General features: G+C 38.2%; 8 non-coding genes and 54 pseudogenes across 8 annotated transcripts; all 62 read left to right on the plus strand.

The window, feature by feature from the left end:
• Positions 1-2609: 2609 nt before the first annotated feature.
• On the plus strand, positions 2610-2728 carry LOC122337972 (annotated as a pseudogene).
• A 272-nt stretch (positions 2729-3000) lies between these two features.
• On the plus strand, positions 3001-3119 carry LOC122337999. The gene has a single exon (XR_006249669.1). It is a non-coding gene; the product is annotated as a 5S ribosomal RNA (ribosomal RNA).
• A 274-nt stretch (positions 3120-3393) lies between these two features.
• On the plus strand, positions 3394-3512 carry LOC122338010 (annotated as a pseudogene).
• Positions 3513-3786: 274 nt separating this feature from the next.
• On the plus strand, positions 3787-3905 carry LOC122338013 (annotated as a pseudogene).
• Positions 3906-4178: 273 nt separating this feature from the next.
• On the plus strand, positions 4179-4297 carry LOC122338032 (annotated as a pseudogene).
• A 275-nt stretch (positions 4298-4572) lies between these two features.
• Positions 4573-4691, plus strand: LOC122338040 (annotated as a pseudogene).
• A 273-nt stretch (positions 4692-4964) lies between these two features.
• On the plus strand, positions 4965-5083 carry LOC122337993 (annotated as a pseudogene).
• Positions 5084-5358: 275 nt separating this feature from the next.
• On the plus strand, positions 5359-5477 carry LOC122337958 (annotated as a pseudogene).
• A 275-nt stretch (positions 5478-5752) lies between these two features.
• On the plus strand, positions 5753-5871 carry LOC122338024 (annotated as a pseudogene).
• Positions 5872-6145: 274 nt separating this feature from the next.
• LOC122337966 lies at positions 6146-6264 on the plus strand (annotated as a pseudogene).
• A 274-nt stretch (positions 6265-6538) lies between these two features.
• Positions 6539-6657, plus strand: LOC122338003. The gene has a single exon (XR_006249671.1). It is a non-coding gene; the product is annotated as a 5S ribosomal RNA (ribosomal RNA).
• Positions 6658-7319: 662 nt separating this feature from the next.
• On the plus strand, positions 7320-7438 carry LOC122338009 (annotated as a pseudogene).
• Positions 7439-7710: 272 nt separating this feature from the next.
• LOC122337998 lies at positions 7711-7829 on the plus strand. Its single transcript, XR_006249668.1, has one exon. It is a non-coding gene; the product is annotated as a 5S ribosomal RNA (ribosomal RNA).
• A 273-nt stretch (positions 7830-8102) lies between these two features.
• LOC122337992 lies at positions 8103-8217 on the plus strand (annotated as a pseudogene).
• Positions 8218-8489: 272 nt separating this feature from the next.
• On the plus strand, positions 8490-8607 carry LOC122337984 (annotated as a pseudogene).
• A 277-nt stretch (positions 8608-8884) lies between these two features.
• LOC122338019 lies at positions 8885-9003 on the plus strand (annotated as a pseudogene).
• A 272-nt stretch (positions 9004-9275) lies between these two features.
• On the plus strand, positions 9276-9393 carry LOC122337957 (annotated as a pseudogene).
• Positions 9394-9669: 276 nt separating this feature from the next.
• LOC122338041 lies at positions 9670-9788 on the plus strand (annotated as a pseudogene).
• Positions 9789-10058: 270 nt separating this feature from the next.
• On the plus strand, positions 10059-10177 carry LOC122337980 (annotated as a pseudogene).
• A 276-nt stretch (positions 10178-10453) lies between these two features.
• Positions 10454-10572, plus strand: LOC122338018 (annotated as a pseudogene).
• A 274-nt stretch (positions 10573-10846) lies between these two features.
• Positions 10847-10965, plus strand: LOC122338001 (annotated as a pseudogene).
• A 273-nt stretch (positions 10966-11238) lies between these two features.
• On the plus strand, positions 11239-11358 carry LOC122338022 (annotated as a pseudogene).
• Positions 11359-11633: 275 nt separating this feature from the next.
• On the plus strand, positions 11634-11752 carry LOC122338005 (annotated as a pseudogene).
• A 275-nt stretch (positions 11753-12027) lies between these two features.
• LOC122337986 lies at positions 12028-12145 on the plus strand (annotated as a pseudogene).
• Positions 12146-12421: 276 nt separating this feature from the next.
• LOC122338023 lies at positions 12422-12540 on the plus strand (annotated as a pseudogene).
• A 274-nt stretch (positions 12541-12814) lies between these two features.
• LOC122337996 lies at positions 12815-12933 on the plus strand. The gene has a single exon (XR_006249666.1). It is a non-coding gene; the product is annotated as a 5S ribosomal RNA (ribosomal RNA).
• A 271-nt stretch (positions 12934-13204) lies between these two features.
• On the plus strand, positions 13205-13323 carry LOC122337975 (annotated as a pseudogene).
• A 272-nt stretch (positions 13324-13595) lies between these two features.
• Positions 13596-13714, plus strand: LOC122337964 (annotated as a pseudogene).
• Positions 13715-13988: 274 nt separating this feature from the next.
• On the plus strand, positions 13989-14107 carry LOC122338034 (annotated as a pseudogene).
• Positions 14108-14380: 273 nt separating this feature from the next.
• LOC122338025 lies at positions 14381-14499 on the plus strand (annotated as a pseudogene).
• A 275-nt stretch (positions 14500-14774) lies between these two features.
• LOC122338020 lies at positions 14775-14893 on the plus strand (annotated as a pseudogene).
• Positions 14894-15167: 274 nt separating this feature from the next.
• On the plus strand, positions 15168-15286 carry LOC122338027 (annotated as a pseudogene).
• Positions 15287-15558: 272 nt separating this feature from the next.
• On the plus strand, positions 15559-15677 carry LOC122338015. Its single transcript, XR_006249672.1, has one exon. It is a non-coding gene; the product is annotated as a 5S ribosomal RNA (ribosomal RNA).
• Positions 15678-15948: 271 nt separating this feature from the next.
• On the plus strand, positions 15949-16067 carry LOC122337978 (annotated as a pseudogene).
• Positions 16068-16342: 275 nt separating this feature from the next.
• LOC122338007 lies at positions 16343-16461 on the plus strand (annotated as a pseudogene).
• Positions 16462-16733: 272 nt separating this feature from the next.
• Positions 16734-16852, plus strand: LOC122337981 (annotated as a pseudogene).
• Positions 16853-17127: 275 nt separating this feature from the next.
• On the plus strand, positions 17128-17246 carry LOC122338012 (annotated as a pseudogene).
• Positions 17247-17522: 276 nt separating this feature from the next.
• On the plus strand, positions 17523-17641 carry LOC122338026. The gene has a single exon (XR_006249673.1). It is a non-coding gene; the product is annotated as a 5S ribosomal RNA (ribosomal RNA).
• Positions 17642-17916: 275 nt separating this feature from the next.
• On the plus strand, positions 17917-18035 carry LOC122338008 (annotated as a pseudogene).
• Positions 18036-18306: 271 nt separating this feature from the next.
• On the plus strand, positions 18307-18425 carry LOC122337982 (annotated as a pseudogene).
• A 276-nt stretch (positions 18426-18701) lies between these two features.
• Positions 18702-18820, plus strand: LOC122337974 (annotated as a pseudogene).
• Positions 18821-19096: 276 nt separating this feature from the next.
• Positions 19097-19215, plus strand: LOC122337959 (annotated as a pseudogene).
• A 274-nt stretch (positions 19216-19489) lies between these two features.
• Positions 19490-19607, plus strand: LOC122337989 (annotated as a pseudogene).
• A 276-nt stretch (positions 19608-19883) lies between these two features.
• LOC122338033 lies at positions 19884-20002 on the plus strand (annotated as a pseudogene).
• A 274-nt stretch (positions 20003-20276) lies between these two features.
• LOC122338014 lies at positions 20277-20395 on the plus strand (annotated as a pseudogene).
• A 276-nt stretch (positions 20396-20671) lies between these two features.
• LOC122338038 lies at positions 20672-20790 on the plus strand (annotated as a pseudogene).
• A 275-nt stretch (positions 20791-21065) lies between these two features.
• LOC122338002 lies at positions 21066-21184 on the plus strand (annotated as a pseudogene).
• Positions 21185-21456: 272 nt separating this feature from the next.
• On the plus strand, positions 21457-21575 carry LOC122337970 (annotated as a pseudogene).
• A 272-nt stretch (positions 21576-21847) lies between these two features.
• Positions 21848-21966, plus strand: LOC122338039 (annotated as a pseudogene).
• A 272-nt stretch (positions 21967-22238) lies between these two features.
• LOC122337988 lies at positions 22239-22357 on the plus strand (annotated as a pseudogene).
• Positions 22358-22632: 275 nt separating this feature from the next.
• LOC122338004 lies at positions 22633-22751 on the plus strand (annotated as a pseudogene).
• A 274-nt stretch (positions 22752-23025) lies between these two features.
• Positions 23026-23142, plus strand: LOC122337969 (annotated as a pseudogene).
• Positions 23143-23414: 272 nt separating this feature from the next.
• LOC122337994 lies at positions 23415-23533 on the plus strand (annotated as a pseudogene).
• A 271-nt stretch (positions 23534-23804) lies between these two features.
• Positions 23805-23923, plus strand: LOC122337960 (annotated as a pseudogene).
• A 276-nt stretch (positions 23924-24199) lies between these two features.
• Positions 24200-24318, plus strand: LOC122337997. The gene has a single exon (XR_006249667.1). It is a non-coding gene; the product is annotated as a 5S ribosomal RNA (ribosomal RNA).
• A 277-nt stretch (positions 24319-24595) lies between these two features.
• On the plus strand, positions 24596-24714 carry LOC122338037. The gene has a single exon (XR_006249674.1). It is a non-coding gene; the product is annotated as a 5S ribosomal RNA (ribosomal RNA).
• A 275-nt stretch (positions 24715-24989) lies between these two features.
• On the plus strand, positions 24990-25106 carry LOC122337983 (annotated as a pseudogene).
• Positions 25107-25382: 276 nt separating this feature from the next.
• LOC122338016 lies at positions 25383-25501 on the plus strand (annotated as a pseudogene).
• Positions 25502-25774: 273 nt separating this feature from the next.
• On the plus strand, positions 25775-25893 carry LOC122338028 (annotated as a pseudogene).
• A 652-nt stretch (positions 25894-26545) lies between these two features.
• On the plus strand, positions 26546-26664 carry LOC122338017 (annotated as a pseudogene).
• Positions 26665-26940: 276 nt separating this feature from the next.
• Positions 26941-27059, plus strand: LOC122338030 (annotated as a pseudogene).
• Positions 27060-27334: 275 nt separating this feature from the next.
• LOC122337976 lies at positions 27335-27453 on the plus strand (annotated as a pseudogene).
• Positions 27454-27500: the final 47 nt, after the last annotated feature.

The raw sequence follows: 27500 nt of genomic DNA on the forward strand, positions 1-27500 counted from the left end.
ATAGATGACATAAAAATGAGTATAAGAGATACAATATGGTACATGAAGGATAAAGGTGAAGATGGATATATAATTAGTTTGGACTTTGAAAAAGCTTTTGATAGGGTGGAACACAGGTATTTATTTGAGGTTTTAAGGAGTTTTGGTTTTGGGGAATTTTATCAAATGGATAGAGATTTTATACAAGGTGCTTTAACAAGGATAAAATGTAATGGGTTTTTAACAGACTGTTTTAAAATCACAAGATCAATTAGGCAGGGTTGTCCGCTTTCAGCTTTACTTTATTCACTTGTATCAGAACCATTGGGACTGGCTATAAAACAAAAAGAAGGAATAATAGGTATAGAAATTGGTGAAAACAATGAAGGGAAGGTTTATCAATATGCTGATGACACAACGATAATTGTAAAAGGAAAGGATAGTGTCAAAGAAGTTATGAATGTTGTAAAAGAATTTTGTAAAGGATCTGGGAGTAAAATAAATGAGGAGAAAACAGTATATATCAGATTTGGGAAAGCTATGATTTTAAGGATTGTTTTAACTTCAAAGGAAGTGGAACAAATTAAGATTTTAGGAATTTTAATGGGGAAAAATGAGAGAAAAGTAAGAGATGAAATGTAGGAGGAACTAGTAACAGAAATAGAGAGAAGGTTAAACTTTTGGAAACTGAGAACACTAAACTTAAAAGGAAGGTTTTAATATTGAATGTTTTAATGGTTTCTAAGCTGTGGTATGTTTTAAATGTATCTGAGATGCCTTTGTGGACAGAAAAGAGGTTGAAGAAATGTTTTCTTGACTTTTATGGGAGGGAAAACCAGCAAGAATAGCATATAATACGATTTTAGGGGCGGTGGAAAGGGGGATTAGGTTTAATGGATGTAGAAACAGAGAAAAAATGCTTTGAGAGTTAAAATAGTAAAGAAATACCTACAAGAAGAGAGCAAATTTGAGTGGGAAAAAACAATGAAATACTTTTAAACAAATGTGGGAATTTTAACATGGGGATGGTATTTTATGGATGAAAACAAAAATTTGGATGACAGAAGGATTACCTGAGTTTTACAGAGAAATGTTTAGTGCCTGGGAAAAATTTTAAGTAAAATTGTATACAACCCTCAAAGAAGAGAAAACATTTTAAATCAACCCCTGTTCTTAAATAACAACATTTTAAAACAAGACAAAGAACTATTTTTAGAAATGGATGGAAGTGGGGATAACAAAGAGTGAGAGATGTCTTGTATGAATTTAAAGAGGGTTTTTACCAATACAATATATTGTGGATGCAATGGATGAAGCAAAAAGAAGAATATAGCAAACAAGAAATAACAAACAAATATGAAATCCTTAAAAAAGCAATACCTAAAGAGTGGATTAAAAGAATAGAGAGTATGGAAGAAGAGCAAACAGAGGAACATTTTAATGTGAAACTGGGGGAAAAAATTTTATGATTTTAAAGGGATGTACTGTAAAAATGTTTTATTGTGTTTTTAGAGATGGTGTTTTTAAAGAGCCAACTGTAAATAAGTACTGGGTGGAAAAATTCAACAATCTAAAAGAAGAATGTATATGGAGAAACATGGGGAAGTGTGTGAAACAAAGTTGGAATGTTTGGAGTATTTTATAAGACACAAAGTTGTTTTTACTGAAGTTATTTTACAAAAAATAGGGATGGAACAACATGCAATGTGCAAAGTGTGCAAAAGAAAAAGAAGAGGATTTTACATCTGTTTTTATATTGTAAGGAACTGGAGGCATTTTTAAGGAAATGTAAATGTTTAATCAAAGACTTGACTGAAGAATGGGATGAAAATGGAATGGAATGGAACAGAGTGTTGATGTTTGGATGGGAAAAGAAGTGTAAAAACAAAGCCTTTATTAATCTGTTTGTGATGTTAATGAAAAGTGCAATATGGGAGAGGAGAATTGTGGCCAAAAGGAACAAATTGTTTTGGATGTTTGGACTGTCTTTAAAAGGAAAACTGAAATATATATGGACAAATTGTATGTGTATTTTAAAAGTGAAAAAATCCTAGATGCATTTTATGTTGTTTTTACACGAAATGTCTATCGTGTTTTAAAAAAGATTTTATGTGGGAGCTACCGGAGAGCGAAGAATTTGTTTAAATAATGTATGAAATTATGAGATATGTGATGTGGATATTGTACAAGAGAAAGTATGTTTTTATTGTATTTGATTGATTGAAAAATATTTTAATAAAAAAAAAAAAAAAAAAAAAATTCACGCCTGATCTCGTCTGATCTCAGAAGCAAAGCAGAGTTGGGCCTAGTTAGTACTTGGATGGGAGACTCCTAGGAATACCAGGTGCTGTAAGTTTTTGAGTTTTTCACTACTTATCTAATACACTGGCCCTTAGTGTGGCCAAAGTTTGACCAGCTCTTTGCTTTCCCTTACTGCTTATTTAATTCAATTGCCTTTAAAGTAGCTGTTCTTTAAACAGAGTTTGACTGTTTTTAACTACTTAACTAATGCTCTTATCTTTAATGTAGCTCATTTTGAAGTATTTTTTTGTATTTCATTCATTACTTATCTAGTATAATGGCACTTAGTGTGCCTCACCTTAAAATAGGGGCTTTTTGCAGCAGCTTTTAAACACGGCCATACCACCCTGTTCACGCCTGATCTCGTCTGATCTCAGAAGCTATGCAGAGTTGGGCCTAGTTAGTACTTGGATGGGAGACTGCCTAGGAATACCAGGTGCTGTAAGTTTTTGAGTTTTTCACTACTTATCTAATACACTGGCCCTTAGTGTGGCCAAAGTTTGACCAGCTCTTTGCTTTCCCTTACTGCTTATTTAATTCAATTGCCTTTAAAGTAGTTGTTCTTTAAACAGAGTTTGACTGTTTTAACTACTTAACTAATGCTCTTATCTTTAATGTAGCTCATTTTGAAGTATTTTTTTGTATTTCATTCATTACTTATCTAGTATAATGGCACTTAGTGTGCCTCACCTTAAAATAGGGGCTTTTGCACCAGCTTTAGCTTACGGCCATACCACCCTGTTCATGCCTGATCTCGTCTGATCTCAGAAGCTAAGCAGAGTTGGGCCTAGTTAGTACTTGGATGGGAGACTGCCTAGGAATACCAGGTGCTGTAAGTTTTTGAGTTTTTTCACTACTTATCTAATACACTGGCCCTTAGTGTGGCCAAAGTTTGACCAGCTCTTTGCTTTCCCTTACTGCTTATTTAATTCAATTGCCTTTAAAGTAGCTGTTCTTTAAACAGAGTTTGACTGTTTTAACTACTTAACTAATGCTCTTATCTTTAATGTAGCTCATTTTGAAGTATTTTTTGTATTTCATTCATTACTTATCTAGTATAATGGCACTTAGTGTGCCTCACCTTAAAATAGGGGCTTTTTGCAGCAGCGTTAAGCTTACGGACATACCACCCTGTTCACGCCTGATCTCGTCTGATCTCAGAAGCTAAGCAGAGTTGGGCCTAGTTAGTACTTGGATGGGAGACTGCCTAGGAATACCAGGTGCTGTAAGTTTTGAGTTTTTCACTACTTATCTAATACACTGGCCCTTAGTGTGGCCAAAGTTTGACCAGCTCTTTGCTTTCCCTTACTGCTTATTTAATTCAATTGCCTTTAAAGTAGCTGTTCTTTAAACAGAGTTTGACTGTTTTTAACTACTTAACTAATGCTCTTATCTTTAATGTAGCTCATTTTGAAGTATTTTTTTGTATTTCATTCATTACTTATCTAGTATAATGGCACTTAGTGTGCCTCACCTTAAAATAGGGGCTTTTGCAGCAGCTTTGCAAACTACGGCCATACCACCCTGTTCACGCCTGATCTCGTCTGATCTCAGAAGCTAAGCAGAGTTGGGCCTAGTTAGTACTTGGATGGGAGACTGCCTAGGAATACCAGGTGCTGTAAGTTTTGAGTTTTTCACTACTTATCTAATACACTGGCCCTTAGTGTGGCCAAAGTTTGACCAGCTCTTTGCTTTCCCTTACTGCTTATTTAATTCAATTGCCTTTAAAGTAGCTGTTCTTTAAACAGAGTTTGACTGTTTTTAACTACTTAACTAATGCTCTTATCTTTAATGTAGCTCATTTTGAAGTATTTTTTTGTATTTCATTCATTACTTATCTAGTATAATGGCACTTAGTGTGCCTCACCTTAAAATAGGGGCTTTTTGCAGCAGCTTTTGCTTACGGCCATCCCACCCTGTTCACGCCTGATCTCGTCTGATCTCAGAAGCTTAGCAGAGTTGGGCCTAGTTAGTACTTGGATGGGAGACTGCCTAGGAATACCAGGTGCTGTAAGTTTTTGAGTTTTTCACTACTTATCTAATACACTGGCCCTTAGTGTGGCCAAAGTTTGACCAGCTCTTTGCTTTCCCTTACTGCTTATTTAATTCATTTGCCTTTAAAGTAGCTGTTCTTTAAACAGAGTTTGACTGTTTTTAACTACTTAACTAATGCTCTTATCTTTAATGTAGCTCATTTTGAAGTATTTTTTTGTATTTCATTCATTACTTATCTAGTATAATGGCACTTAGTGTGCCTCACCTTAAAATAGGGGCTTTTGCAGCAGCTTTAAGCTTCACGGCCATCCCACCCTGTTCACGCCTGATCTCGTCTGATCTCAGAAGCTAAGCAGAGTTGGGCCTAGTTAGTACTTGGATGGGAGACTGCCTAGGAATACCAGGTGCTGTAAGTTTTTGAGTTTTTCACTACTTATCTAATACACTGGCCCTTAGTGTGGCCAAAGTTTGACCAGCTCTTTGCTTTCCCTTACTGCTTATTTAATTCAATTGCCTTTAAAGTAGCTGTTCTTTAAACAGAGTTTGACTGTTTTTAACTACTTAACTAATGCTCTTATCTTTAATGTAGCTCATTTTGAAGTATTTTTTTGTATTTCATTCATTACTTATCTAGTATAATGGCACTTAGTGTGCCTCACCTTAAAATAGGGGCTTTTTGCAGCAGCTTTAAACACGGCCATCCCACCCTGTTCACGCCTGATCTCGTCTGATCTCAGAAGCTAAGCAGAGTTAGGCCTAGTTAGTATTTGAATGGGAGACTGCCTAGGAATACCAGGTGCTGTAGGCTTTTGAGTTTTTCACTACTTATCTAATACACTGGCCCTTAGTGTGGCCAAAGTTTGACCAGCTCTTTGCTTTCCCTTACTGCTTATTTAATTCAATTGCCTTTAAAGTAGCTGTTCTTTAAACAGAGTTTGACTGTTTTTAACTACTTAACAAATGCTCTTATCTTTAATGTAGCTCATTTTGAAGTATTTTTTTGTATTTCATTCATTACTTATCTAGTATAATGGCACTTAGTGTGCCTCACCTTAAAATAGGGGCTTTTTGCAGCAACTTTTTGCTTACGGCCATACCACCCTGTTCACGCCTGATCTCGTCTGATCTCAGGAGCTAAGCAGAGTTGGGCCTAGTTAGTACTTGGATGGGAGACTGCCTTGAAATATCAGGTGCTGTAGGTTTTTGAGTTTTTTCACTACTTATCTAATACACTGGCCCTTAGTGTGGCCAAAGTTTGACCAGCTCTTTGCTTTCCCTTACTGCTTATTTAATTCAATTGCCTTTAAAGTAGCTGTTCTTTAAACAGAGTTTGACTGTTTTTAACTACTTAACTAATGCTCTTATCTTTAATGTAGCTCATTTTGAAGTATTTTTTTGTATTTCATTCATTACTTATCTAGTATAATGGCACTTTAGTGTGCCTCACCTTAAAATAGGGGCTTTTGCAGCAGCTTTTGCTTACGGCCATACCACCCTGTTCACGCCTGATCTCGTCTGATCTCAGAAGCTAAGCAGAGTTGGGCCTATTTAGTACTTGGATGAGAGACTGCCTAGGAATACCAGGTGCTGTAAGTTTTTGAGTTTTTTCACTACTTACCTAATACACTGGCCCTTAGTGTGGCCAAAGTTTGACCAGCTCTTTGCTTTCCCTTACTGCTTATTTAATTCAATTGCCTTTAAAGTAGCTGTTCTTTAAACAGAGTTTGACTGTTTTTAACTACTTAACTAATGCTCTTATCTTTAATGTAGCTCATTTTGAAGTATTTTTTGTATTTCATTCATTACTTATCTAGTATAATGGCACTTAGTGTGCTTCACCTAAAAATAGGGGCTTTTTGCAGCAGCGTTCGCACACGGCCATACCACCCTGTTCACGCCTGATCTCGTCTGATCTCAGAAGCTAAGCAGAGTTTGGCCTAGTTAGTACTTGGATGGGAGACTGCCTAGGAATACCAGGTGCTGTAAGTTTTGAGTTTTTTCACTACTTATCTAATACACTGGCCCTTAGTGTGGCCAAAGTTTGACCAGCTCTTTGCTTTCCCTTACTGCTTATTTAATTCAATTGCCTTTAAAGTAGCTGTTCTTTAAACAGAGTTTGACTGTTTTTAACTACTTAACTAATGCTCTTATCTTTAATGTAGCTCATTTTGAAGTATTTTTTTGTATTTCATTCATTACTTATCTAGTATAATGGCACTTAGTGTGCCTCACCTTAAAATAGGGGGCTTTTGCAGCAGCTTTAGCTTACGGCCATACCACCCTGTTCACGCCTGATCTCGTCTGATCTCAGAAGCTAAGCAGAGTTGGGCCTAGTTAGTACTTGGATGGGAGACTGCCTAGGAATACCAGGTGCTGTAAGTTTTTGAGTTTTTCACTACTTATCTAATACACTGGCCCTTAGTGTGGCCAAAGTTTGACCAGCTCTTTGCTTCCCCTTACTGCTTATTTAATTCAATTGCCTTTAAAGTAGCTGTTCTTTAAACAGAGTTTGACTGTTTTTAACTACTTAACTAATGCTCTTATCTTTAATGTAGCTCATTTTGAAGTATTTTTTTGTATTTCATTCATTACTTATCCAGTATAATGGCACTTAGTGTGCCTCACCTTAAAATAGGGGCTTTTGCAGCAGCTTTTTCGCTTATGGCCATACCACCCTGTTCACGTCTGATCTCGTCTCAGAAGCTAAGCAGAGTTGGGCCTAGTTAGCACTTGGATGGGAGACTGCCTAGGAATACCAGGTGCTGTAAGTTTTTGAGTTTTTCACTACTTATCTAATACACTGGCCCTTAGTGTGGCCAAAGTTTGACCAGCTCTTTGCTTTCCCTTACTGCTTATTTAATTCAATTACCTTTAAAGTAGCTGTTCTTTAAACAGAGTTTGACTGTTTTTAACTACTTAACTAATGCTCTTATCTTTAATGTAGCTCATTTTGAAGAATTTTTTGTATTTCATTCATTACTTATCTAGTATAATGGCACTTAGTGTGCCTCACCTTAAAATAGGGGCTTTTGCAGCAGCTTTAAGCTTACGGCCATACCACCCTGTTCACGCCTGATCTTGTCTGATCTCAGAAGCTAAGCAGAGTTGGGCCTAGTTAGTACTTGGATGGGAGACTGCCTAGGAATACCAGGTGCTGTAAGTTTTTGAGTTTTTCACTACTTATCTAATACACTGGCCCTTAGTGTGGCCAAAGTTTGACCAGCTCTTTGCTTTCCCTTACTGCTTATTTAATTCAATTGCCTTTAAAGTAGCTGTTCTTTAAACAGAGTTTGACTGTTTTGAACTACTTAACTAATGCTCTTATCTTTAATGTAGCTCATTTTGAAGTATTTTTTGTATTTCATTCATTACTTATCTAGTATAATGGCACTTAGTGTGCCTCACCTTAAAATAGGGGCTTTTGCAGCAGCTTTCGCTTACGGCCATACCACCCTGTTCACGCCTGATCTCGTCTGATCTCAGAAGCTAAGCAGAGTTGGGCCTAGTTAGTACTTGGATGGGAGACTGCCTAGGAATACCAGGTGCTGTGAGTTTTTGAGTTTTTCACTACTTATCTAATACACTGGCCCTTAGTGTGGCCAAAGTTTGACCAGCTCTTTGCTTTCCCTTACTGCTTATTTAATTCAATTGCCTTTAAAGTAGCTGTTCTTTAAACAGAGTTTGACTGTTTTTAACTACTTAACTAATGCTCTTATCTTTAATGTAGCTCATTTTGAAGTATTTTTTGTATTTCATTCATTACTTATCCAGTATAATGGCACTTAGTGTGCCTCACCTTAAAATAGGGGCTTTTTGCAGCAGCTTTAGCTTACTGCCATACCACCCTGTTCACGATCTCGTCTGATCTCAGAAGCTAAGCAGAGTTGGGCCTAGTTAGTACTTGGATGGGAGACTGCCTAGGAATACCAGGTGCTGTAAGTTTTGAGTTTTTCACTACTTATCTAATACACTGGCCCTTAGTGTGGCCAAAGTTTGACCAGCTCTTTGCTTTCCCTTACTGCTTATTTAATTCAATTGCCTTTAAAGTAGCTGTTCTTTAAACAGAGTTTGACTGTTTTTAACTACTTAACTAATGCTCTTATCTTTAATGTAGCTCATTTTGAAGTATTTTTTTGTATTTCATTCATTACTTATCTAGTATAATGGCACTTAGTGTGCCTCACCTTAAAATAGGGGCTTTTTGCAGCAGCTTTGAACACGGCCATACCACCTGTTCACGCCTGATCTCGTCTGATCTCAGAAGCTAAGCAGAGTTGGGCCTAGTTAGTACTTGGATGGGAGACTGCCTAGGAATACCAGGTGCTGTAAGTTTTCGAGTTTTTTTCACTACTTATCTAATACACTGGCCCTTAGTGTGGCCAAAGTTTGACCAGCTCTTTGCTTTCCCTTACTGCTTATTTAATTCAATTGCCTTTAAAGTAGCTGTTCTTTAAACAGAGTTTGACTGTTTTTAACTACTTAACTAATGCTCTTATCTTTAATGTAGCTCATTTTGAAGTATTTTTTGTATTTCATTCATTACTTATCTAGTATAATGGCACTTAGTGTGCCTCACCTTAAAATAGGGGCTTTTTGCAGCAGCTTTTAAACACACGGCCATACCACCCTGTTCACGCCTGATCTCGTCTGATCTCAGAAGCTAAGCAGAGTTGGGCCTAGTTAGTACTTGGATGGGAGACTGCCTAGGAATGCCAGGTGCTGTAAGTTTTGAGTTTTTCACTACTTATCTAATACACTGGCCCTTAGTGTGGCCAAAGTTTGACCAGCTCTTTGCTTTCCCTTACTGCTTATTTAATTCAATTGCCTTTAAAGTAGCTGTTCTTTAAACAGAGTTTGACTGTTTTTAACTACTTAACTAATGCTCTTATCTTTAATGTAGCTCATTTTGAAGTATTTTTTGTATTTCATTCATTACTTATCTAGTATAATGGCACTTAGTGTGCCTCACCTTAAAATAGGGGCTTTTTGCAGCAGCTTTAGCTTACGGCCATCCCACCTGTTCACGCCTGATCTCGTCTGATCTCAGAAGCTAAGCAGAGTTGGGCCTAGTTAGTACTTGGATGGGAGACTGCCTAGGAATACCAGGTGCTGTAAGTTTTGAGTTTTTCACTACTTATCTAATACACTGGCCCCTTAGTGTGGCCAAAGTTTGACCAGCTCTTTGCTTTCCCTTACTGCTTATTTAATTCAATTGCCTTTAAAGTAGCTTTTCTTTAAACAGAGTTTGACTGTTTTTAACTACTTAACTAATGCTCTTATCTTTAATGTAGCTCATTTTGAAGTATTTTTTTGTATTTCATTCATTACTTATCTAGTATAATGGCACTTAGTGTGCCTCACCTTAAAATAGGGGCTTTTTGCAGCAGCTTTTTAGCACACGGCCATACCACCCTGTTCACGCCTGATCTCGTCTGATCTTAGAAGCTAAGCAGAGTTGGGCCTAGTTAGTACTTGGATGGGAGACTGCCTAGGAATACCAGGTGCTGTAAGTTTTGAGTTTTTCACTACTTATCTAATACACTGGCCCTTAGTGTGGCCAAAGTTTGACCAGCTCTTTGCTTTCCCTTACTGCTTATTTAATTCAATTGCCTTTAAAGTAGCTGTTCTTTAAACAGAGTTTGACTGTTTTTAACTACTTAACTAATGCTCTTATCTTTAATGTAGCTCATTTTGAAGTATTTTTTGTATTTCATTCATTACTTATCTAGTATAATGGCACTTAGTGTGCCTCACCTTAAAATAGGGGGCTTTTGCAGCAGCTTTCGCACGGCCATACCACCCTGTTCACGCCTGATCTCGTCTGATCTTAGAAGCTAAGCAGAGTTGGGCCTAGTTAGTACTTGGATGGGAGACTGCCTAGGAATACCAGGTGCTGGAAGTTTTTGAGTTTTTTCACTACTTATCTAATACACTGGCCCTTAGTGTGGCCAAAGTTTGACCAGCTCTTTGCTTTCCCTTACTGCTTATTTAATTCAATTGCCTTTAAAGTAGCTGTTCTTTAAACAGAGTTTGACTGTTTTTAACTACTTAACTAATGCTCTTATCTTTAATGTAGCTCATTTTGAAGTATTTTTTTGTATTTCATTCATTACTTATCTAGTATAATGGCACTTAGTGTGCCTCACCTTAAAATAGGGGCTTTTTGCAGCAGCTTTAGCTTCACGGCCATACCACCCTGTTCACGCCTGATCTCGTCTGATCTCAGAAGCTAAGCAGAGTTGGGCCTAGTTAGTACTTGGATGGGAGACTGCCTAGGAATACCAGGTGCTGTAAGTTTTTGAGTTTTTCACTACTTATCTAATACACTGGCCCTTAGTGTGGCCAAAGTTTGACCAACTCTTTGCTTTCCCTTACTGCTTATTTAATTCAATTGCCTTTAAAGTAGCTGTTCTTTAAACAGAGTTTGACTGTTTTAACTACTTAACTAATGCTCTTATCTTTAATGTAGCTCATTTTGAAGTATTTTTTTGTATTTCATTCATTACTTATCTAGTATAATGGCACTTAGTGTGCCTCACCTTAAAATAGGGGGCTTTTTGCAGCAGCTTTCGCTTACGGCAATACCACCCTGTTCACGCCTGATCTCGTCTGATCTCAGAAGCTAAGCAGAGTTGGGCCTAGTTAGTACTTGGATGGGAGACTGCCTAGGAATACCAGGTGCTGTAAGTTTTGAGTTTTTCACTACTTATCTAATACACTGGCCCTTAGTGTGGCCAAAGTTTGACCAGCTCTTTGCTTTCCCTTACTGCTTATTTAATTCAATTGTTTTTAAAGTAGCTGTTCTTTAAACAGAGTTTGACTGTTTTTAACTACTTAACTAATGCTCTTATCTTTAATGTAGCTCATTTTAAAGTATTATTTTTGTATTTCATTCATTACTTATCTAGTATAATGGCACTTAGTGTGCCTCACCTTAAAATAGGGCTTTTTGCAGCAGCTTTAGCTTACGGCCATACCACCCCTTTTCACGCCTGATCTCGTCTGATCTCAGAAGCTAAGCAGAGTTGGGCCTAGTTAGTACTTGGATGGGAGACTGCCTAGGAATACCAGGTGCTGTAAGTTTTTGAGTTTTTTCACTACTAATCTAGTACACTGGCCCTTAGTGTGGCCAAAGTTTGACCAGCTCTTTGCTTTCCCTTACTGCTTATTTAATTCAATTGCCTTTAAAGTAGCTGTTCTTTAAACAGAGTTTGACTGTTTTTAACTACTTAACTAATGCTCTTATCTTTAATGTAGCTCATTTTGAAGTATTTTTGTGTATTTCATTCATTACTTATCTAGTATAATGGCACTTAGTGTGCCTCACCTTAAAATAGGGGCTTTTTGCAGCAGCTTTCGCTTACGGCCATCCCACCCTGTTCACGCCTGATCTCGTCTGATCTCAGAAGCTAAGCAGAGTTGGGCCTAGTTAGTACTTGGATGGGAGACTGCCTAGGAATACCAGGTGCTGTAAGTTTTTGAGTTTTTTCACTACTAATCTAATACACTGGCCCTTAGTGTGGCCAAAGTTTGACCAGCTCTTTGCTTTCCCTTACTGCTTATTTAATTCAATTGCCTTTAAAGTAGCTGTTCTTTAAACAGAGTTTGACTGTTTTTAACTACTTAACTAATGCTCTTATCTTTAATGTAGCTCATTTTGAAAGTATTTTTTGTATTTCATTCATTACTTATCTAGTATAATGGCACTTAGTATGCCTCACCTTAAAATAGGGTTTTTTTGCAGCAGCTTTTGCTTTGGCCATACCACCCTGTTCACGCCTGATCTAGTTTGATCTCAGAAGCTAAGCAGAGTTGGGCCTAGTTAGTACTTGGATGGGAGACTGCCTAGGAATACCAGGTGCTGTAAGTTTTTGAGTTTTTCACTACTTATCTAATACACTGGCCCTTAGTTTGGCCAAAGTTTGACCAGCTCTTTGCTTTCCCTTACTGTTTTATTAATTCAATTGCCTTTAAAGTAGCTGTTCTTTAAACAGAGTTTGACTGTTTTTAACTACTTAACTAATGCTCTTATCTTTAATGTAGCTCATTTTGAAGTATTTTTTTTGTATTTCATTCATTACTTATCTAGTATAATGGCACTTAGTGTGCCTCACATTAAAATAGGGGGCTTTTTGCAACAGCTTTAGCTTACGGACGTACCACCCTGTTCACGCCTGATCTCGTCTGATCTCAGAAGCTAAGCAGAGTTGGGCCTAGTTAGTACTTGGATGGGAGACTGCCTAGGAATACCAGGTGCTGTAAGTTTTTGAGTTTTTTCACTACTTATCTAATACACTGGCCCTTAGTGTGGCCAAAGTTTGACCAGCTCTTTGCTTTCCCTTACTGCTTATTTAATTCAATTGCCTTTAAAGTAGCTGTTCTTTAAACAGAGTTTGACTGTTTTTAACTACTTAACTAATGCCCTTATCTTTAATGTAGCTCATTTTGAAGTATTTTTTTGTATTTCATTCATTACTTATCTAGTATAATGGCACTTAGTGTGCCTCACCTTAAAATAGGGGCTTTTGCAGCAGCTTTCGCTTATGGCCATACCACCCTGTTCACGCCTGATCTCGTCTGATCTCAGAAGCTAAGCAGAGTTGGGCCTAGTTAGTACTTGGATGGGAGACTGCCTAGGAATACCAGGTGCTGTAAGTTTTGAGTTTTTTCACTACTTATCTAATACACTGGCCCTTAGTGTGGCCAAAGTTTGACCAGCTCTTTGCTTTCCCTTACTGCTTATTTAATTCAATTGCCTTTAAAGTAGCTGTTCTTTAAACAGAGTTTGACTGTTTTTAACTACTTAACTAATGCTCTTATCTTTAATGTAGCTCATTTTAAGTATTTTTTTGTATTTCATTCATTACTTATCTAGTATAATGGCACTTAGTGTGCCTCACCTTAAAATAGGGGCTTTTTGCAGCAGCTTTAGCACGGCCATCCCACCCTGTTCACGCCTGATCTCGTCTGATCTCAGAAGCTAAGCAGAGTTGGGCCTAGTTAGTACTTGGATGGGAGACTGCCTAGGAATACCAGGTGCTGTAAGTTTTTGAGTTTTTCACTACTTATCTAATACACTGGCCCTTAGTGTGGCCAAAGTTTGACCAGCTCTTTGCTTTCCCTTACTGCTTATTTAATTCAATTGCCTTTAAAGTAGCTGTTCTTTAAACAGAGTTTGACTGTTTTTAACTACTTAACTAATGCTCTTATCTTTAATGTAGCTCATTTTGAAGTATTTTTTGTATTTCATTCATTACTTATCTAGTATAATGGCACTTAGTGTGCCTCACCTTAAAATAGGGGCTTTTTGCAGCAGCTTAGCTTATGGCCATCCCACCCTGTTCACGCCTGATCTCGTCTGATCTCAGAAGCTAAGCAGAGTTGGGCCTAGTTACTACTTGGATGGGAGGCTGCCTAGGAATACCAGGTGCTGTAAGTTTTGAGTTTTTTCACTACTTATCTAATACACTGGCCCTTAGTTTGGCCAAAGTTTGACCAGCTCTTTGCTTTCCCTTACTGCTTATTTAATTCAATTGCCTTTAAAGTAGCTGTTCTTTAAACAGAGTTTGACTGTTTTTAACTACTTAACTAATGCTCTTATCTTTAATGTAGCTCATTTTGAAGTATTTTTTGTATTTCATTCATTACTTATCTAGTATAATGGCACTTAGTATGCCTCACCTTAAAATAGGGTTTTTTTTGCAGCAGCTTTCGCTTTCGGCCATACCACCCTGTTCACGCCTGATCTAGTTTGATCTCAGAAGCTAAGCAGAGTTGGGCCTAGTTAGTACTTGGATGGGAGACTGCCTAGGAATACCAGGTGCTGTAAGTTTTTGAGTTTTTCACTACTTATCTAATACACTGGCCCTTAGTTTGGCCAAAGTTTGACCAGCTCTTTGCTTTCCCTTACTGTTTTATTAATTCAATTGCCTTTAAAGTAGCTGTTCTTTAAACAGAGTTTGACTGTTTTTAACTACTTAACTAATGCTCTTATCTTTAATGTAGCTCATTTTGAAGTATTTTTTTGTATTTCATTCATTACTTATTTAGTATAATGGCACTTACTGTGCCTCACCTTAAAATAGGGGCTTTTTGCAGCAGCTTTGCTTACGGACATACCACCCTGTTCACACCTGATCTCGTCTGATCTCGGAAGCTAAGCAGAGTTGGGCCTAGTTAGTACTTGGATGGGAGACTGCCTAGGAATACCAGGTGCTGTTAGTTTTTGAGTTTTTCACTACTTATCTAATACACTGGCCCTTAGTGTGGCCAAAGTTTGACCAGCTCTTTGCTTTCCCTTACTGCTTATTTAATTCAATTGCCTTTAAAGTAGCTGTTCTTTAAACAGAGTTTGACTGTTTTTAACTACTTAACTAATGCTCTTATCTTTAATGTAGCTCATTTTGAAGTATATTTTTGTATTTCATTCATTACTTATCTAGTATAATGGCACTTAGTGTGCCTCACCTTAAAATAGGGGGCTTTTTGCAGCAGCTTTTGCTTACGGTCATCCCACCCTGTTCACGCCTGGTCTCGTCTGATCTCAGAAGCTAAGCAGAGTTGGGCCTAGTTAGTACTTGGATGGGAGACTGCCTAGGAATACCAGGTGCTGTAAGTTTTGAGTTTTTTCACTACTTATCTAATACACTGGCCCTTAGTGTGGCCAAAGTTTGACCAGCTCTTTGCTTTCCCTTACTGCTTATTTAATTCAATTGCTTTTAAAGTAGCTGTTCTTTAAAGATAGTTTGACTGTTTTTAACTACTTAACTAATGCTCTTATCTTTAATATAGCTCATTTTGAAGTATTTTTTTGTATTTTTCATTACTTATTTAGTATAATGGCACTTACTGTGCCTCACCTTAAAATATAGGGCTTTTTGCAGCAGCTTTCGCTTTACGGACATACCACCCTGTTCACGCCTGATCTCGTCTGATCTCAGAAGCTAAGCAGAGTTGGGCCTAGTTAGTACTTGGATGGGAGACTGCCTAGGAATACCAGGTGCTGTAAGTTTTGAGTTTTTCACTACTTATCTAATACACTGGCCCTTAGTGTGGCCAAAGTTTGACCAGCTCTTTGCTTTCCCTTACTGCTTATTTAATTTAATTGCCTTTAAAGTAGCTGTTCTTTAAACAGAGTTTGACTGGTTTTAACTACTTAACTAATGCTCTTATCTTTAATGTAGCTCATTTTGAAGTATACTTTTGTATTTCATTCATTACTTATCTAGTATAATGGCACTTAGTGTGCCTCACCTTAAAATAGGGGCTTTTGCAGCAGTTTTCGCTTACGGCCATACCACCCTGTTCACGCCTGATCTCGTCTGATCTCAGAAGCTAAGCAGAGTTGGGCCTAGTTAGTACTTGGATGGGAGACTGCCTAGGAATACCAGGTGCTGTAAGTTTTTGAGTTTTTCACTACTTATCTAATACACTGGCCCTTAGTGTGGCCAAAGTTTGACCAGCTCTTTGCTTTCCCTTACTGCTTATTTAATTCAATTGCCTTTAAAGTAGCTGTTCTTTAAACAGAGTTTGACTGTTTTTAACTACTTAACTAATGCTCTTATCTTTAATGTAGCTCATTTTGAAGTATATTTTTGTATTTCATTCATTACTTATCTAGTATAATGGCACTTAGTGTGCCTCACCTTAAAATAGGGGCTTTTTGCAGCTTTTGCTTACGGCCGTCCTACCCTGTTCACGCCTGATCTCGTCTGATCTCAGAAGCTAAGCAGAGTTGGGCCTAGTTAGAACTTGGATGGGAGACTGCCTAGGAATACCAGGTGCTGTAAGTTTTTGAGTTTTTTCACTACTTATCTAATACACTGGCCCTTAGTGTGGCCAAAGTTTGACCAGCTCTTTGCTTTCCCTTACTGCTTATTTAATTCAATTGCCTTTAAAGTAGCTGTTCTTTAAAGATAGTTTGACTGTTTTTAACTACTTAACTAATGCTCTTTTCTTTAATGTAGCTCATTTTGAAGTATATTTTGTATTTCATTCATTACTCATCTAGTATAATGGCACTTAGTGTGCCTCACCTTAAAATAGGGGGCTTTTTGCAGCAGCTTTCGCTCACGGCCATACCACCCTGTTCACGCCTGATCTCGTCTGATCTCAGAAGCTAAGCAGAGTTGGGCCTAGTTAGTACTTGGATGGGAGACTGCCTAGGAATACCAGGTGCTGTAAGTTTTTGAGTTTTTCACTACTTATCTAATACACTGGCCCTTAGTGTGGCCAAAGTTTGACCAGCTCTTTGCTTTCCCTTACTGCTTATTTAATTCAATTGCCTTTAAAGTAGCTGTTCTTTAAACAGAGTTTGACTGTTTTTAACTACTTAACTAATGCTCTTATCTTTAATGTAGCTCATTTTGAAGTATTTTTTTGTATTTCATTCATTACTTATCTAGTATAATGGCACTTAGTGTGCCTCACCTAAAAAAGGGGCTTTTTGCAGCAGCTTTCGCCACGGCCATACCACCCTGTTCACGCCTGATCTTGTCTGATCTCAGAAGCTAAGCAGAGTTGGGCCTAGTTAGTACTTGGATGGGAGACTGCCTAGGAATACCAGGTGCTGTAAGTTGTTGAGTTTTTTCACTACTTATCTAATACACTGGCCCTTAGTGTGGCCAGAGTTTGACCAGCTCTTTGCTTTCCCTTACTGCTTATTTATTTCAATTGCCTTTAAAGTAGCTGTTCTTTACACAGAGTTTGACTGTTTTTAACTACTTAACTAATGCTCTTATCTTTAATATAGCTCATTTTGAAGTATTTTTTTTGTATTTTTCATTACTTATTTAGTATAATGGCACTTACTGTGCCTCACCTTAAAATAGGGGCCTTTTTGCAGCAGCTTTCGCTTACGGACATACCACCCTGTTCACGCCTGATCTCGTCTGATCTCAGAAGCTAAGCAGAGTTGGGCCTAGTTAGTACTTGGATGGGAGACTGCCTAGGAATACCAGGTGCTGTAAGTTTTTGAGTTTTTTCACTACTTATCTAATACACTGGCCCTTAGTGTGGCCAAAGTTTGACCAGCTCTTTGCTTTCCCTTACTGCTTATTTAATTTAATTGCCTTTAAAGTAGCTGTTCTTTAAACAGAGTTTGACTGGTTTTAACTACTTAACTAATGCTCTTATCTTTAATGTAGCTCATTTTGAAGTATACTTTTGTATTTCATTCATTACTTATCTAGTATAATGGCACTTAGTGTGCCTCACCTTAAAATAGGGGGCTTTTTGCAGCAGTTTTCGCTTACGGCCATACCACCCTGTTCACGCCTGATCTCGTCTGATCTCAGAAGCTAAGCAGAGTTGGGCCTAGTTAGTACTTGGATGGGAGACTGCCTAGGAATACCAGGTGCTGTAAGTTTTTGAGTTTTTTCACTACTTATCTAATACACTGGCCCTTAGTGTGGCCAAAGTTTGACCAGCTCTTTGCTTTCCCTTACTGCTTATTTAATTCAATTGCCTTTAAAGTAGCTGTTCTTTAAAGATAGTTTGACTGTTTTTAACTACTTAACTAATGCTCTTTTCTTTAATGTAGCTCATTTTGAAGTATATTTTGTATTTCATTCATTACTTATCTAGTATAATGGCACTTAGTGTGCCTCACCTTAAAATAGGGGGCTTTTTGCAGCAGCTTTCGCTCACGGCCATACCACCCTGTTCACGCCTGATCTCGTCTGATCTCAGAAGCTAAGCAGAGTTGGGCCTAGTTAGTACTTGGATGGGAGACTGCCTAGGAATACCAGGTGCTGTAAGTTTTTGAGTTTTTCACTACTTATCTAATACACTGGCCCTTAGTGTGGCCAAAGTTTGACCAGCTCTTTGCTTTCCCTTACTGCTTATTTAATTCAATTGCCTTTAAAGTAGCTGTTCTTTAAACAGAGTTTGACTGTTTTTAACTACTTAACTAATGCTCTTATCTTTAATGTAGCTCATTTTGAAGTATTTTTTGTATTTCATTCATTACTTATCTAGTATAATGGCACTTAGTGTGCCTCACCTTAAAATAGGGGCTTTTGCAGCAGCTTTCGCCACGGCCATACCACCCTGTTCACGCCTGATCTTGTCTGATCTCAGAAGCTAAGCAGAGTTGGGCCTAGTTAGTACTTGGATGGGAGACTGCCTAGGAATACCAGGTGCTGTAAGTTGTTGAGTTTTTTCACTACTTATCTAATACACTGGCCCTTAGTGTGGCCAGAGTTTGACCAGCTCTTTGCTTTCCCTTACTGCTTATTTAATTCAATTGCCTTTAAAGTAGCTGTTCTTTACACAGAGTTTGACTGTTTTTAACTACTTAACTAATGCTCTTATCTTTAATGTAGCTCATTTTGAAGTATTTTTTTGTATTTCATTCATTACTTATCTAGTATAATGGCACTTAGTGTGCCTCACCTTAAAATAGGGGGCTTTTTGCAGCAGCTTTCGCTTACGGCCATACCACCCTGTTCACGCCTGATCTTGTCTGATCTCAGAAGCTAAGCAGAGTTGGGCCTAGTTAGTACTTGGATGGGAGACTGCCTAGGAATACCAGGTGCGTTAAGTTTTTGAGTTTTTTCACTACTTATCTAATACACTGGCCCTTAGTGTGGCCAAAGTTTGACCAGCTCTTTGCTTTCCCTTACTGCTTATTTAATTCAATTGCCTTTAAAGTAGCTGTTCTTTAAAATGAGTTTGACTGTTTTTCACTACTTAACTAATGCTCTTATCTTTAATGTAGCTCATTTTGAAGTATTTTTTTGTATTTCATTCATTACTTATCTAGTATAATGGCACTTAGTGTGCCTCACCTTAAAATAGGGGGCTTTTTGCAGCAGCTTTCGCTTACGGCCATCCCACCCTGTTCATGCCTGATCTAGTTTGATCTCAGAAGCTAAGCAGAGTTGGGCCTAGTTAGTACTTGGATGGGAGACTGCCTAGGAATACCAGGTGCTGTAAGTTTTTGAGTTTTTTCACTACTTATCTAATACACTGGCCCTTAGTGTGGCCAAAGTTTGACCAGCTCTTTGCTTTCCCTTACTGCTTATTTAATTCAATTGCCTTTAAAGTAGCTGTTCTTTAAACAGACTTTGACTGTTTTTAACTACTTAACTAATGCTCTTATCTTTAATGTAGCTCATTTTGAAGTATTTTTTTGTATTTCATTCATTACGTATCTAGTATAAAAGCACTTAGTGTGCCTCACCTTAAAATAGGGGGCATTTTGCAGCAGCTTTCGCACGGCCATACTACCCTGTTCACGCCTGATCTCGTCTGATCTCAGAAGCTAGCAGAGTTGGGCCTAGTTAGTACTTGGATGGGAGACTGCCTAGGAATACCAGGTGCTGTAAGTTTTTGAGTTTTTTCACTACTTATCTAATACACTGGCCCTTAGTGTGGCCAAAGGTTGACCAGCTCTTTGCTTTCCCTTACTGCTTATTTAATTCAATTGCCTTTAAAGTAGCTGTTCTTTAAACAGAGTTTGACTGTTTTTAACTACTTAACTAATGCTCTTATCTTTAATGTAGCTCATTTTGAAGTATTTTTTTGTATTTCATTCATTACTTATCTAGTATAATGGCACTTAGTGTGCCTCACCTTAAAATAGGGGGCTTTTTGCAGCAGCTTTCGCTTACGGCCATCCCACCCTGTTCACGCCTGATCTCGTCTGATCTCAGAAGCTTAGCAGAGTTGGGCCTAGTTAGTACTTGGATGGGAGACTGCCTAGGAATACCAGGTGCTGTAAGTTTTTCAGTTTTTCACCACTTATCTAATACACTGGCCCTTAGTGTGGCCAAAGTTTGACCAGCTCTCTGCTTTCCCTTACTGCTTATTTAATTCAATTGCCTTTAAAGTAGCTGTTCCTTAAACAGAGTTTTACTGTTTTTAACTACTTAACTAATGCTCTTATCTTTAATGTAGCTCATTTTGAAGTATTTTTTTGTATTTCATTCATTACTTATCTAGTATAATGGCACTTAGTGTGCCTCACCTTAAAATAGGGGCTTTTTGCAGCAGCTTTCGCTTACGGCCATCCCACCCTGTTCACGCCTGATCTCGTCTGATCTCAGAAGCTAAGCAGAGTTGGGCCTATTTAGTACTTGGATGGGAGACTTCCTAGGAATACCAGGTGCTGTAAGTTTTTGAGTTTTTTCACTACTTATCTTATACACAGGCCCTTAGTGTGGCCAAAGTTTGACCAGCTCTTTGCTTTCCCTTACTGCTTATTTAATTCAATTGCCTTTAAAGTAGCTGTTCTTTAAACAGAGTTTGACTGTTTTTAACTACTTAACTAATGCTCTTATCTTTAATGTAGCTCATTTTGAAGTATTTTTTTGTATTTCATTCATTACTTATCTAGTATAATGGCACTTAGTATGCCTCACCTTAAAATAGGGGGCTTTTTGCAGCAGCTTTCGCTTACGGCCATCCCACCCTGTTCACGCCTGATCTCGTCTGATCTCAGAAGCTAAGCAGAGTTGGGCCTAGTTAATACTTGGATGGGAGACTGCCTAGGAATACGAGGTGCTGTAAGTTTTTGAGTTTTTTCACTACTTATCTAATACACTGGCCCTTAGTGTGGCCAAAGTTTGACCAGCTCTTTGCTTTCCCTTACTGCTTATTTAATTCAATTGCCTTTAAAGTAGCTGTTCTTTAAACAGAGTTTGACTGTTTTTAACTACTTAACTAATGCTCTTATCTTTAATGTAGCTCATTTTGAAGTATTTTTTGTATTTCATTCATTACTTATCTAGTATAATGGCACTTAGTGTGCCTCACCTTAAAATAGGGGCCTTTTTGCAGCAGCTTTCGCTTACGGCCATACTACCCTGTTCACGCCTGATCTCGTCTGATCTCAGAAGCTAAGCAGAGTTGGGCCTAGTTAGTACTTGGATGGGAGACTGCCTAGGAATACCAGGTGCTGTAAGTTTTGAGTTTTTCACTACTTATCTAATACACTGGCCCTTAGTGTGGCCAAAGTTTGACCAGCTCTTTGCTTTCCCTTACTGCTTATTTAATTCAATTGCCTTTAAAGTAGCTGTTCTTTAAACAGAGTTTGACTGTTTTTAACTACTTAACTAATGCTCTTATCTTTAATGTAGCTCATTTTGAAGTATTTTTTTGTATTTCATTCATTACTTATCTAGTATAATGGCACTTAGTGTGCCTCACCTTAAAATAGGGGCTTTTTGCAGCAGCTTTAAGCACGGCCATCCCACCCTGTTCACGCCTGATCTCGTCTGATCTCAGAAGCTAAGCAGAGCTGGGCCTAGTTAGTACTTGGATGGGAGACTGCCTAGGAATACCAGGTGCTGTAAGTTTTTGAGTTTTTTCACTACTTATCTAATACACTGGCCCTTAGTGTGGCCAAAGTTTGACCAGCTCTTTGCTTTCCCTTACTGCTTATTTAATTCAATTGCCTTTAAAGTAGCTGTTCTTTAAACAGAGTTTGACTGTTTTTAACTACTTAACTAATGCTCTTATCTTTAATGTAGCTCATTTTGAAGTATTTTTTGTATTTCATTCATTACTTATCTAGTATAATGGCACTTAGTGTGCCTCACCTTAAAATAGGGGCTTTTTGCAGCAGCTTTCGCACGGCCATACCACCCTGTTCACGCCTGATCTCGTCTGATCTCAGAAGCTAAGCAGAGCTGGGCCTAGATAGTACTTGGATGGGAGACTGCCTAGGAATACCAGGTGCTGTAAGTTTTGAGTTTTTTCACTACTTATCTAATACACTGGCCCTTAGTGTGGCCAAAGTTTGACCAGCTCTTTGCTTTCCCTTACTGCTTATTTAATTCAATTGCCTTTAAAGTAGCTGTTCTTTAAACAGAGTTTGACTGTGTTTAACTACTTAACTAATGCTCTTATCTTTAATGTAGCTCATTTTGAAGTATTTTTTGTATTTCATTCATTACTTATCTAGTATAATGGCACTTAGTGTGCCTCACCTTAAAATAGGGGCTTTTTGCAGCAGCTTTCGCCACGGCCATACCACCCTGTTCACGCCTGATCTCGTCTGATCTCAGAAGCTAAGCAGAGCTGGGCCTAGTTAGTACTTGGATGGGAGACTGCCTAGGATTACCAGGTGCTGTAAGTTTTTGAGTTTTTTCACTACTTATCTAATACACTGGCCCTTAGTGTGGCCAAAGTTTGACCAGCTCTTTGCTTTCCCTTACTGCTTATTTAATTCAATTGCCTTTAAAGTAGCTGTTCTTTAAACAGAGTTTGACTGTTTTTAACTACTTAACTAATGCTCTTATCTTTAATGTAGCTCATTTTGAAGTATTTTTTGTATTTCATTCATTACTTATCTAGTATAATGGCACTTAGTGTGCCTCACCTTAAAATAGGGGGCTTTTTGCAGCAGCTTTCGCTTACGGCCATACCACCCTGTTCACGCTTGATCTCGTCTGATCTCAGAAGCTAAGCAGAGCTGGGCCTAGTTAGTACTTGGATGGGAGACTGCCTAGGAATACCAGGTGCTGTAAGTTTTGAGTTTTTTCACTACTTATCTAATACACTGGCCCTTAGTGTGGCCAAAGTTTGACCAGCTCTTTGCTTTCCCTTACTGCTTATTTAATTCAATTGCCTTTAAAGTAGCTGTTCTTTAAACAGAGTTTGACTGTTTTTAACTACTTAACTAATGCTCTTATCTTTAATGTAGCTCATTTTGAAGTATTTTTTGTATTTCATTCATTACTTATCTAGTATAATGGCACTTAGTGTGCCTCACCTTAAAATAGGGGCTTTTTGCAGCAGCTTTCGACACGGCCATACCACCCTGTTCTCGCCTGATCTCGTCTGATCTCAGAAGCTAAGCAGAGTTGGGCCTAGTTAGTACTTGGATGGGAGACTGCCTAGGAATACCAGGTGCTGTAAGTTTTGAGTTTTTTCACTACTTATCTAATACACTGGCCCTTAGTGTGGCCAAAGTTTGACCAGCTCTTTGCTTTCCCTTACTGCTTATTTAATTCAATTGCCTTTAAAGTAGCTGTTCTTTAAACAGAGTTTGACTGTTTTTAACTACTTAACTAATGCTCTTATCTTTAATGTAGCTCATTTTGAAGTATTTTTTGTATTTCATTCATTACTTATCTAGTATAATGGCACTTAGTGTGCCTCACCTTAAAATAGGGGCTTTTTGCAGCAGCTTTCGCCACGGCCATACCACCCTGTTCTCGCCTGATCTCGCCTGATCTCAGAAGCTAAGCAGAGTTGGGCCTAGTTAGTACTTGGATGGGAGACTGCCTAGGAATACCAGCTGCTGTAAGTTTTTGAGTTTTTCACTACTTATCTAATACACTGGCCCTTAGTGTGGCCAAAGTTTGACCAGCTCTTTGCTTTCCCTTACTGCTTATTTAATTCAATTGCCTTTAAAGTAGCTGTTCTTTAAACAGAGTTTGACTGTTTTTAACTACTTAACTAATGCTCTTATCTTTAATGTAGCTCATTTTGAAGTATTTTTTTGTATTTCATTCATTACTTATCTAGTATAAAGGGACTTAGTGTGCCTTACCTTAAAATAGGGGCTTTTTGCAGCAGCTTTACACGGCCATACCACCCTGTTCACGCCTGATCTCGTCTGATCTCAGAAGCTAAGCAGAGTTGGGCCTAGTTAGTACTTGGATGGGAGACTGCCTTGGAATACCAGGTGCTGTACCTTTTTGAGTTTTTTCACTACTTATCTAATACACTGGCCCTTAGTGTGGCCAAAGTTTGACCGGCTCTTTGCTTTCCCTTACTGCTTATTTAATTCAATTGCCTTTAAAGTAGCTGTTCTTTAAACAGAGTTTGACTGTTTTTAACTACTTAACTAATGCTCTTATCTTTAATGTAGCTCATTTTGAAGTAGTTTTTTGTATTTTATTCATTACTTTTCTAGTATAATTGCACTTAGTGTGCCTCACCCTAAAATAGGGGGCTTTTCGCAGCAGCTTTCGCTTATGGCCATACCACCCTGTTCACGCCTGATCTCGTCTGATCTCAGAAGCTAAGCAGAGTTGGGCCTAGTTAGTACTTGGATGGGAGACTGCCTAGGAATACCAGGTGCTGTAAGTTTTTGAGTTTTTTTCACTACTTATCTAATACACTGGCCCTTAGTGTGGCCAAAGTTTGACCAGCTCTTTGCTTTCCCTTACTGCTTATTTAATTCAATTGCCTTTAAAGTAGCTGTTCTTTAAACAGAGTTTGACTGTTTTTAACTACTTAACTAATGCTCTTATCTTTAATGTAGCTCATTTTGAAGTATTTTTTTGTATTTCATTCATTACTTATCTAGTATAATGGCACTTAGTGTGCCTCACCTTAAAATAGGGGGCTTTTTGCAGCAGCTTTCGCTTACGGCCATACCACCCTGTTCACGCCTGATCTCGTCTGATCTCAGAAGCTAAGCAGAGTTGGGCCTAGTTAGTACTTGGATGGGAGACTGCCTAGGAATACCAGGTGCTGTAAGTTTTTGAGTTTTTTCACTACTTATCTAATACACTGGCCCTTAGTGTGGCCAAAGTTTGACCAGCTCTTTGCTTTCCCTTACTGCTTATTTAATTCAATTGCCTTTAAAGTAGCTGTTCTTTAAACAGAGTTTGACTGTTTTTAACTACTTAACTAATGCTCTTATCTTTAATGTAGCTCATTTTGAAGTATTTTTTTGTATTTCATTCATTACTTATCTAGTATAATGGCACTTAGTGTGCCTCACCTTAAAATAGGGGCTTTTGCAGCAGCTTTTCGCTTACGGCCATCCCACCCTGTTCACGCCTGATCGTCTGATCTCAGAAGCTAAGCAGAGTTAGGCCTAGTTAGTACTTGGATGGGAGACTGCCTAGGAATACCAGGTGCTGTAAGTTTTTGAGTTTTTTCACTACTTATCTAATACACTGGCCCTTAGTGTGGCCAAAGTTTGACCAGCTCTTTGCTTTCCCTTACTGCTTATTTAATTCAATTGCCTTTAAAGTAGCTGTTCTTTAAACAGAGTTTGACTGTTTTTAACTACTTAACTAATGCTCTTATCTTTAATGTAGCTCATTTTGAAGTATTTTTTTGTATTTCATTCATTACTGATCTAGTATAATGGCACTTAGTGTGCCTCACCTTAAAATAGGGGGCTTTTTGCAGCAGCTTTCGCTTACGGCCATACCACCCTGTTCACGCCTGATCTCGTCTGATCTCAGAAGCTAAGCAGAGTTGGGCCTAGTTAGTACTTGGAATGGAGACTGCCTAGGAATACCAGGTGCTGTAAGTTTTTGAGTTTTTTCACTACTTATCTAATACACTGGCCCTTAGTGTGGCCAAAGTTTGACCAGCTCTTTGCTTTCCCTTACTGCTTATTTAATTCAATTGCCTTTAAAGTAGCTGTTCTTCAAACAGAGTTTGACTGTTTTTAACTACTTAACTAATGCTCTTATCTTTAATGTAGCTCATTTTGAAGTATTTTTTTGTATTTCATTCATTACTTATCTAGTATAAAGGGACTTAGTGTGCCTTACCTTAAAATAGGGGCTTTTTGCAGCAGCTTTCGCACGGCCATACCACCCTGTTCACGCCTGATCTCGTCTGATCTCAGAAGCTAAGCAGAGTTGGGCCTAGTTAGTACTTGGATGGGAGACTGCCTAGGAATACCAGGTGCTGTAAGTTTTGAGTTTTTTCACTACTTATCTAATACACTGGCCCTTAGTGTGGCCAAAGTTTGACCAGCTCTTTGCTTTCCCTTACTGCTTATTTAATTCAATTGCCTTTAAAGTAGCTGTTCTTTAAACAGAGTTTGACTGTTTTTAACTACTTAACTAATGCTCTTATCTTTAATGTAGCTCATTTTGAAGTATTTTTTGTATTTCATTCATTACTTATCTAGTATAATGGCACTTAGTGTGCCTCACCTTAAAATAGGGGCTTTTGCAGCAGCTTTTCACACGGCCATACCACCCTGTTCAAGCCTGATCTCAGAAGCTAAGCAGAGTTAGGCCTAGTTAGTACTTGGATGGGAGACTGCCTAGGAATACCAGGTGCTGTAAGTTTTTGAGTTTTTTCACTACTTATCTAATACACTGGCCCTTAGTGTGGCCAAAGTTTGACCAGCTCTTTGCTTTCCCTTACTGCTTATTTAATTCAATTGCCTTTAAAGTAGCTGTTCTTTAAACAGAGTTTGACTGTTTTTAACTACTTAACTAATGCTCTTATCTTTAATGTAGCTCATTTTGAAGTATTTTTTTGTATTTCATTCATTACTGATCTAGTATAATGGCACTTAGTGTGCCTCACCTTAAAATAGGGGCTTTTTGCAGCAGCTGCTTACGGCCATACCACCCTGTTCACGCCTGATCTCGTCTGATCTCAGAAGCTAAGCAGAGTTGGGCCTAGTTAGTACTTGGAATGGAGACTGCCTAGGAATACCAGGTGCTGTAAGTTTTTGAGTTTTTTCACTACTTATCTAATACACTGGCCCTTAGTGTGGCCAAAGTTTGACCAGCTTTTTGCTTTCCCTTACTGCTTATTTAATTCAATTGCCTTTAAAGTAGCTGTTCTTCAAACAGAGTTTGACTGTTTTTAACTACTTAACTAATGCTCTTATCTTTAATGTAGCTCATTTTGAAGTATTTTTTTGTATTTCATTCATTACTTATCTAGTATAAAGGGACTTAGTGTGCCTTACCTTAAAATAGGGGGCTTTTTGCAGCAGCTTTCGCTTACGGCCATACCACCCTGTTCACGCCTGATCTCGTCTGATCTCAGAAGCTAAGCAGAGTTGGGCCTAGTTAGTACTTGGATGGGAGACTGCCTTGGAATACCAGGTGCTGTACCTTTTTGAGTTTTTTCACTACTTATCTAATACACTGGCCCTTAGTGTGGCCAAAGTTTGACCGGCTCTTTGCTTTCCCTTACTGCTTATTTAATTCAATTGCCTTTAAAGTAGCTGTTCTTTAAACAGAGTTTGACTGTTTTTAACTACTTAACTAATGCTCTTATCTTTAATGTAGCTCATTTTGAAGTAGTTTTTGTATTTTATTCATTACTTTTCTAGTATAATTGCACTTAGTGTGCCTCACCCTAAAATAGGGGGCTTTTCGCAGCAGCTTTCGCTTACGGCCACACCACCCTAATCACGCCTGATCTCGTCTGATCTCAGAAATTAAGCAGAGTTGGGCCTAGTTAGTATTTGGATGGGAGACTGCCTAGGAATACCAGGTGCTGTTAGTTTTTGAGTTTTTTCACTACTTATCTAATACACTGGCCCTTAGTGTGGC

This window comes from Puntigrus tetrazona, unplaced genomic scaffold, assembly GCF_018831695.1.
Source record: "Puntigrus tetrazona isolate hp1 unplaced genomic scaffold, ASM1883169v1 S000000978, whole genome shotgun sequence".
Lineage (NCBI taxonomy): Eukaryota > Metazoa > Chordata > Actinopteri > Cypriniformes > Cyprinidae > Puntigrus > Puntigrus tetrazona.